The following is an 8717-nucleotide window of genomic DNA, read 5'->3' as shown; positions in this document are numbered from 1 at the left end:
TATTTACATAATTATAATTATTTACATAATTGTTCATCTAATTATAACTGGCATGCAGGAATGGCAGCTTTTATTTTCATAAATGCCAGTAGCCATATGTTTTCACATAGGCATTAAAATAGTTTCACATACACTCCAGCATTTGATCTACATATTAAGAATCTCGGGAGTCTTAGGTGGGTAGGTGGGCTCCAGCTAACATGGGGCAGAGCAGGGACCTGGGTTCCGGGTCACACTTCTGCTCTCCTGTCAGGCTCCTTTCCTCTGTGTGTGTTGGCTCTAAATGCAGAGACATTTCTGCTAAGTTAGAGTTAAGAACATTTTGCTCTTGGGTTTGAAAGCTATGTACCACCGAGTCAAGGTTTGTGTGTGTGCAACTTGGAGACATTATCCCAAGAAGAAAGACTTACTGCAGGCACCATAGTCTAGAGGGTTTTTAACCTTTCCTGGGTCCCAAATCCCTTTGAAAATTGGATAAAGTTATCCTCCCTTACACGCACTTTTACACTTACCGCCAAAATTGTATGCATAAATTTTGTGGTTTTCACAGATCCTCTAAAATCCATCTAGAGATCCTTAATGAGGCCACATAGCCGGTTTAAGAATCTCTACAGAGATTAGCATTTAATTTAAATACAACAAAGAAAGCCAGCACTCGCTTTTATATTCCCCTTAAGACCCTTAGTTTTTCAGTCCTCCAGTTTCTATCCCCCCTCCTTTTTTTTTTTTCACCTGGATTCTATCTAAAGCTGGGGAAATAAAAGCAGACTATCCAAACTCTTCAGGTTCTAGCTAAAGAACTAGTCAGGAGTGGCACAAACATTTTGGTGCAAACTGAAGACATACTTACCCATTACTTGTACTGACACCCTAATGTGTAGGAAGCAAAGGAGGAACAAAAAGATTCAGAATGAAAATCGGACTTATGAGGCAAAGGCTTCAAAAGCCAGCCTGCCATCCCTTTGTACTGGATAACAGAGTTACCTTGCTATGTTTCATTTTTAACCCCTTCAGGGAAGGCTGGGGGCCCCCTAGGTTGTTTGGCAATGACCCACTGCTCCACCAAAGATGATCTGAAGCCCCTTCCAGCAACCTCACACCTGCTGCTGGCATTCTCCATGCCAGGTCCTTGCTTCTCCTCTTCCTAACCTTATAAACCTCGCCTCCCCAGTGTTGCATAAATTTGCAGGTACCGCTGCTGGGCTTGGCAAGTAGAAACAGCAGATCCCTTGAGCCCAGGCACCTGGGGAAACAAACTCTTTTCCTTACCTGATGGGAAAACCCAGACTCTGCTGCTTGAACAACCTGTCATAGGATGGAACCGGTAGTGGAGGGGGCGGCTAGCTTAACATTTACTATCCAGATTTAATTTTTTGCGAGTATAATCCGGACTCAGGTACCCTGTGCCCCAACAAATCTAAGGGCGGGGCCGGCGCACGGGGAACTGCAGGCAGAAGAAGCAAAATTGTCTCAGGAAACGCACTTAGGACCTACCTTCCTACCTACCTTCCTCCTTCCCTTCCCTCCTCCTTACCCCCTTCCCTTATTTCCTCCCTCTCTCCTTCTGCAGGAATGGCCCAGAGTCTCCAAGACAAGGGGGACGACGTCTCGGGACGTCGACGTCGTCTCGGGAGCCTCTCGCGCACTGGATGGAGGTTCCTTGCGGGCGGCTCACCCCGTGGCCCGCGCTTTCGCTGTTTATTCAAGTGTGGGTCAGATTAGCCACCTGGGGCACAAATCCTGCAAAACGAGTCTGAGAGCGGGGCGAGCTCTTGCAGGTTGGAAGGTGTAGCCGCCGAGCTAAAAATAACGCGGGCCGGGCGGTGCGGAGAGCTGGGTGCCCTCCACCCTCGCTGGGCCGACACCCCAGGACGCCTGCTGGGGCGTCCCTGCCGGCGCACCCCGCAACCTCCCGAGCCTGGGACGCGCGTCGAGGTCCTCAGGGTGGCGGCCCACGCCGGCGCCTGCTGTGAGCGTGCGAGGTAAGAGGAGCCGGAGCTAGGTGCCCGCAGCCGGCCGGAGAGGAGCGGAGAGGCGCCGGGGCTGACTCGGCACTGCCGTCGTCCGCACCCCATGCTCCGGCAGCAGGAGGTGAGAGCCGGGCTCCCCGTTGCTCCGCACAGGCGGCTCGGTCCCTTCCCGCAGTTCACCCTCTCAACAGCCTTCTCCGATTTCTCTGACTCCTTGAATTTGAGTTGTGTCATCTCTGAGCCTGGCCCTGGGGACGCAAGGGCCCGAAAAGGGCCCAACCCCGCTCACAGGCACTTCAGACGTATCTCTGTGTCTGAGCTGGGACTCGGCTTTGGCGAGGGGTCAAGAGAGGCGCTCCTTCGGAGCCCCATTTTCTCTATTACTTTCCCGTCCCCAGCCCGATCACCCAAGCCGGGGGCTCCCAGAAGCTGGGGGCGGACCCTATTTCTTTCTCTGAAGATGTTACCTCTCCTTTGGACTTAGTGCATTTTTAATCCTATGAAATAAGCATCTGGGGTCCCTGTCTCCCCCCATCCCCATCCCCACCCCCGAGACTGATGCTTTGCAATGCCCAGTCCGAGCCTCTCAGCCAAGGAGGGGAAGAGCTGTACGTACGAGGTGCAGATGCTCCAGGAGCTTCTCTGCTGGCCCAGTTGTTCCTGCCCTCCTCAGCTTGAGAAAAATGTAGGGGGCGGCAGCACCTTGCCCTCTACCTTGGGTTGCACTGGTCCCCGGAGACCAGGCCTTGGTTGGTGCAACTGCTTTTCTCTGGGAGGCCCCAGACTGGATTCCCTGAAGCTATAGGTGGGTTTCATCACTGCTGTGGCCACCGGGACTACAGAGTGTGCTTCTAGCTTTGCCCTGTTCAACCCCTTGGCTATCTGAGGTGCCTAGAAACATTGTTTCTTGCTGGTAGGCTTCAAATGGTAGTCAAAGAAAACAACTGTAAAAAAGTCATTTCAAAAGAATATTTTTCGTCAACTCTTATTGAAATACAACACGAATAGAAAACTGCACAAATCTCATGTATACAACCTGATGAGTTTTCACAAAGTGAACATCGACAAGCATTTTAAAGTGTTTGCTACATCTATGTGTAATCCCTGAGGGGATTACAAATAATATACTTTTATTCTTGAAGAGGACCCCCCCCTCCCCAAGGACCTTGATATATTTAAGCTATTTGTAAAAACATCCAAGTTTTATTTATATGATAACAACTTCTTGGATCACATACCCGTTTGGACAAAGCTTTCCTTGCAAAAGACTAGATAGAAAGCTGTTAGCATGAAGTGAGGGGAGACGGTTAGATGGTATCACCCAGGTGACATCTGGTTGGGGAACTACAACAACTCATTTGGTACAGCCTGATGTCCAAATAGGACTCTGCTACTGCCTCCAAAACTCATCCCACAGTGACACTGCATTTTATCCAAGTCACACTGTTCATGCACCACAGGGAGAGAAAGAGAAGGATGTGTGCACTGAGAATGAAGACATTCCAAGGTTGTAACCTTCTTGCTACATTCCATAGTAATTTGTTTCCAAACAGCATCCGTGCGGTAGAATCAGGTGAGTGCAGCTGACCATTTTTTAGCAAAGGAAGCCTAAAACAGGGAGAAGCCAAATATCCTGCGTTGTGTACCAATCCCATCCTCTTTGTCATAACCCTTCTTTGCAAAGGGAGGAATTTCAATATCCATGCCCTGTCTGCCATCCACATGTTAAACATGTTAAGACATAAAAGCAGTCTTTTCATCTGTTCTCTCTGGAGTCTTCGTTAGAGTTCTCTGTCCATTTTTGGTCTGTTTTGAAGGATTAAAAAAATATATATCCCAGAAAGTAGCAAGAGAACAATGTAAGGCATAAGGAACTGAAGTAGTAGTACATTTTGTTTTATTCATGAGAAAATATTAGAATCCAATATTATTTATCTTTGAGTGAGGTATATCAAGGGTTGACAACAGTCTCAAATGTTTGGAGAAGGAAAACTTTGCAATCAGGTTTATATTTCTTCTGCAGAGCAGAGAAAAGGAAATGGGTTTACATTTCAGCAAGAGGTACAGAGAAAAATTGTTAAAAGTGAGAGGTGTTAGGGACCAGAAAAACCAGAGATGGAAAATGCTTTGGCTATGTCATCTAGTCTATTATTTCCTTGCGCCCAGTGGTTATGAATGTCTGCTTTGACAGGTATTAGTTATCTTGGCAGAGATGTGTTCCTGGGTCAGATCTGTACCGATAAATCATAATGAATGTTAACTCAATGAATGCAGATTCACGTAAACAGCCTTTATTCAGTCAATGCCTGAGATATGTGCAGTACCAATGATTACAAAATCAATGTGAGATATAGCCCTTTCCTTTAAAAAGTTTATCACTAACTGTAAATAAAACTCAATACCACCTTTGCACAATAATAATAGCTAATATTTATTGAGCACTTATGTACCTGCCATTTTATTACATTAACTCATTTAATGCTTATAAGAACATTATGAAATAGAAATTGTTATTCTCAGATCATAAATGAGGAAACCGAGACTCTGGAGGTTAAGCCGCTTGACCACGATTTTCACTAATAGACAGTATATTGTGTCTTGATCTTGGGGCCTGAGAAAGACCTATGAGGAATCTGGTCCATCCTCATATTTTACAATGAGGAAACAGACCCAGCAGAGGGAAGCAGCCTCTTACTCAAGACCACAGCCTTTTCCCGGGGAAGGTCACATAAGTCTTGCCCTAAGGTGGGCTATGTAATAAGAGCAGGAGGAGATAAGCAAATGGGTCTTGATTTTGTTCTGTCTTCCAAGGACTGGGAAGATACCCTGAAATTCTCTGTAACAGAAAGCTGCAAGGATGGAGCTGCAGCTGGTGTCTTGGCCTTGGGAAAGCCTCCAGGGCAAGCCGTGTTTAGTCAGAAACTATGGCCATGGGTTTCCAGCCCTCTGCAGGCCCAGCTCTCAGCATGTGGAGCTGAAGACAAACTGAGCTGGTCTGAATTTTGGGGCCACCACCTACTGGCTCCGTGACCTTGAGCAACTTACACAACCTCTCTAAATTTCAGATTCTCATCTGTAGAGCTGAAATTTTATGAGGGTTGTCATGAGGGCTAGACAGCAAATATGAGATAAATGGTAAATATTAATAAGAGAAAAGCAAATGCCTTCAGAGATCCCTTATAATTCCAATTCCAACTTATCTGTCTTACTGCTTCTCAAAAGTCAGCAGTGATGCTGGGAATTTCTTCCAAGTACCCCTCCATAGCTTCAACAGACAATCGGCAAAGAAGGTTTGAAGACCTGATGTGGTTTTTAATCAAGGACCTGAAGCAAGGACTACTACACCTATAGGATTAAAAATCTTTTCACTTGCAAAAACCTATTAGGTGTGTTTGGAGGTAGTAATGCTATAATTACCGCATTTAACAGTTTATAGAGCACAAGCCAAGCATATTCCTTGCCTGTTTAATAATGTCTAGGTGTCAGCCTTTCAGTGGTATCAGCACTGAAAATATAAGGGAAATGACTTTTAAAACAGTAGTTCTCAAACTTTAGTGTACTCAGAGTCATCAGGGAACCTTGTGACATATGTAGATTTCTGGATCCAGATCTCAGGCAGCCAGGCCAGGTAGTCTGCATTCTTATCAGCACCTGCAGCCTTGTTCTGAAGCTTTTGGTCCCCAGAACATACACTGAGAAAGGCTGTTCTAAGGGCTCACTGTCCAACTACTCTTTCCTGATGCTCTCCAGGGAATGCCCAACGAATGAACGCCCTTTATTCAGCAGAGCAGCTGTAGTTGCTCTTGAATGATGATGGATTTCTCCTCCTAATCTATATGCTTTAAGGGTACAGTTTCATTTGATCCATCCATATTACGTTCTACAAAAACATCAAGATTCCCAAGTAAACTTGAGATGGTGAAAAGACTGGATTGATTGCCCTCACCACCTCTCACCTCTAGGCTGTGATCGATTTAGCTCTTTAACCAACAAGTGATTTGTTCTTTGGCATGAGAGAAAGGAAAAAAACAACAACAAAAACAAACAAAAAGAGGAGTAAAGGGAGTTGATAATGATGGTTTGCACCCATCTAAAATGTGGGCTAGAAATAAAGCTGTCCCAGGAGAGCTGAAGCTGAGTTCTCTCAACACACATCTAAAGATTCGTATCAGGGTCTCAACCAGGTATGTCAGGTGGCTTAATTAGAAACTCCTAGACTGTGAGTTTCACAGACACATGGGTGGCCCAATGGCCACTTTAGTATCTGGGCTTCAGCAAAATGAGGTAATAGCTATCATCCAAAAACATTTGGGTTTTAAAAAAGAAAAAAACCCTATTATCTGGTGCTACAAAATGAAATGAAATAAAGACCTGCTTTTAAGCACAGCATATCACTGTTGCTTTCGAGTTTAAATATTAAGGAACACATTTTGTTAATGATTAAAACAGTAGTGATTGATTTAGGGGGCTTGGTAAACATTTAATCTGTCCTTATTCCTTACAGAAGGAGCACACTGCTTAGGGCCCTAGGATGGACATTAGGTAATGATTGAATGGAGTTTTAATTTTGTGTTATTATTAATAGTTAATGTAATTTTGATTATGTTGGAAGCTGGAGGTATATTGTCAGTCATCCTTCCAGGGTGGTGGTACTGCCCTGTCCTGCTTAATCAGAGGTTCTTAGAGGAGGTGGGCTCAGAAGTGATTTAAATGAAAGAAGGTTGATGTTTAATATAATAAACTTTCAATTAAACATTTAAATCATTTTCAAATTGAAAAGGGTCATGGAAATTATCTGGCCTAATTCTTTCATTATGCAGATGAGAAAACTGAGACCCTGGAGAATTAAAGGACTTGCCCAAAGCCATTCAGCTTGTCTCCCTTGTTTGATGTATTATTAGGCTAAAAGACTTCACAGGCCTAACTTGGAAAAGATGGCAGGAGACCTTGGCTCTGCTCTCACAGTTGTTTCTCTGATCTCAAGCACTCCCCACCCTTTGTAACCTGTGTTCCACACGGGAAGTAATTCCTGTTTTATAAATATTGGAGGTGTGTGAAGGTAGTTTTTACAGAAGAGCTACCTTGGACCAGTATCTTTTTAAGTAAAGACTTAAATGCCCTGCTTGAGACAGTGAAGTGTAATATCTATCCCAGGGAAAGAAATCCAGCACAGAAAATGCTCCATCCTTTGGTAGTCCCCCAGCTACCTGGAACTCAGGGCGGTGACCCTCAGCCCTGCCCTGCAGCTGAAGTAGCTCAGGACTGGAGAGCAGAGGCTGTGACTTACTTCAGGGCTCTGGGCAAGTCCCTTTAACGTGGCTGTCCTTCCCCTTCGGTGTTTGTAAAACAGAGAGATGATGCTGATATCTTCCTCGTTGCTCCGTCTGTTTGGGAAGGTTTATAAAGCCACACATTCCCCCTCCCTGCTAATATGATTACTAGCACTTTCTTGTAGGAAAGGCCCAACTCCTCATCTTCTTTCTTCCTTTAAAAACAGACCAAAGGGTATATTGTCTTGTGTCCTTGTGGCCAAAAAGGTTGTTGCTTCTGTGGTTGTTACCTCCTTAGAATGTCAGTTTGCTGATGTTAAGGATTCCTAGGTGCACCACAGATCAACAACATCAAAAATCAACAACAACAATAACAAAAATAACTGCCTTGTTGGTTCTCAGAAGTTATGAGTTACAAACAGACTTTTCCAATTATAAAAACATTGCCTCAGCCTGTCTCCAAGCCTCCTCTGTCCTCAAAAGGGTGAGGTCTGGAGGGGCAGGGGAAAGTAGACTGTGTATTAGGGCTGACTTTCTGAGGGTCACCAAGGCTTTCCACAAGAAGCATTTTAAAAAATGCTTTGGGAGGAAAGTCATCTCTCAATAGCCAAAGAGGTACCTGGTACCTCTTTTAAGCACACAGCTCTGAGCACAGCCTGTTTCTCAACGTTGGGAAATCCTTTAACAGTTTATGGAAGGCCTCCCTTTAAACCCATCCAACAGCTCCCTTCTCCATAACCTGATTTTAGAGGTGTTTCATTATCTCCAATTACTCGGCTGAATGGTGATTACTCAGCGTTTTAATCATCGGTTTGAGAAGTAGCTACCCTAAACTCAGAGAAGCCCAGACTACCCTGGGTATTTTTGGAAGGTACTGGGACTAGTCGATGCATGCATTCCAGTACCTCTGCACGTGGTCACCAGGTGAGCCCCGAACGCTTCCCGGAGCTGGAGGCAGCGGCGTCCCAGCCTGGGCAGCAGCTGCTGACTCGGGCGCTGCCCGGGTTTCCGGGACCAGGGCCGGCGAGGCGAGGCCCGGCGGCGGGATGGGAGGATGTGGGCGGGGCTCCCATCCCAGAAAGGGAGGCGAGCGAGGGAGGAGGGAAGAAGGGAGGGGCTGCTGGGGAAGAGGAGGAGGAAGGAAAGAAAGAAAGAGAGAGAGAGGGAAAGAGGAGGAAGAAGATGCGGGAGAGCAGAGGAGGAGGGAGGGAGGGAAGAAAGGGGAGCGCAGCTCGGCCCGGAAACTAGGTGAGTTTGGCATCAGAGCCGAGGGACAGGAGCCTGCGACGCCGCTGCAGATCAGGGCTGAGTATCTCGCCTCTCTCCCTGATGGGATTCCCGTCCACGCCGTCTCGAGCCTGCAGCGTCCCAGTCCTCAGCCCTCGCCCAGGTTCACTGCAGCTGTTCAGAGGTCCCCAGGAGCTGCTGCTTGCGAGCCTGCTACTGCAGGGATCTATGTTAAGCAAGGCTACCTGGC

The sequence above is a fragment of the Neophocaena asiaeorientalis genome, unplaced genomic scaffold (assembly GCF_003031525.2).
Source record: "Neophocaena asiaeorientalis asiaeorientalis breed wild unplaced genomic scaffold, Neophocaena_asiaeorientalis_V1.1 scaffold547, whole genome shotgun sequence".
NCBI lineage: Eukaryota > Metazoa > Chordata > Mammalia > Artiodactyla > Phocoenidae > Neophocaena > Neophocaena asiaeorientalis.
The sequence above is the reverse complement of the archived record's forward strand: the minus strand, read 5'-3'. Positions refer to the sequence as shown.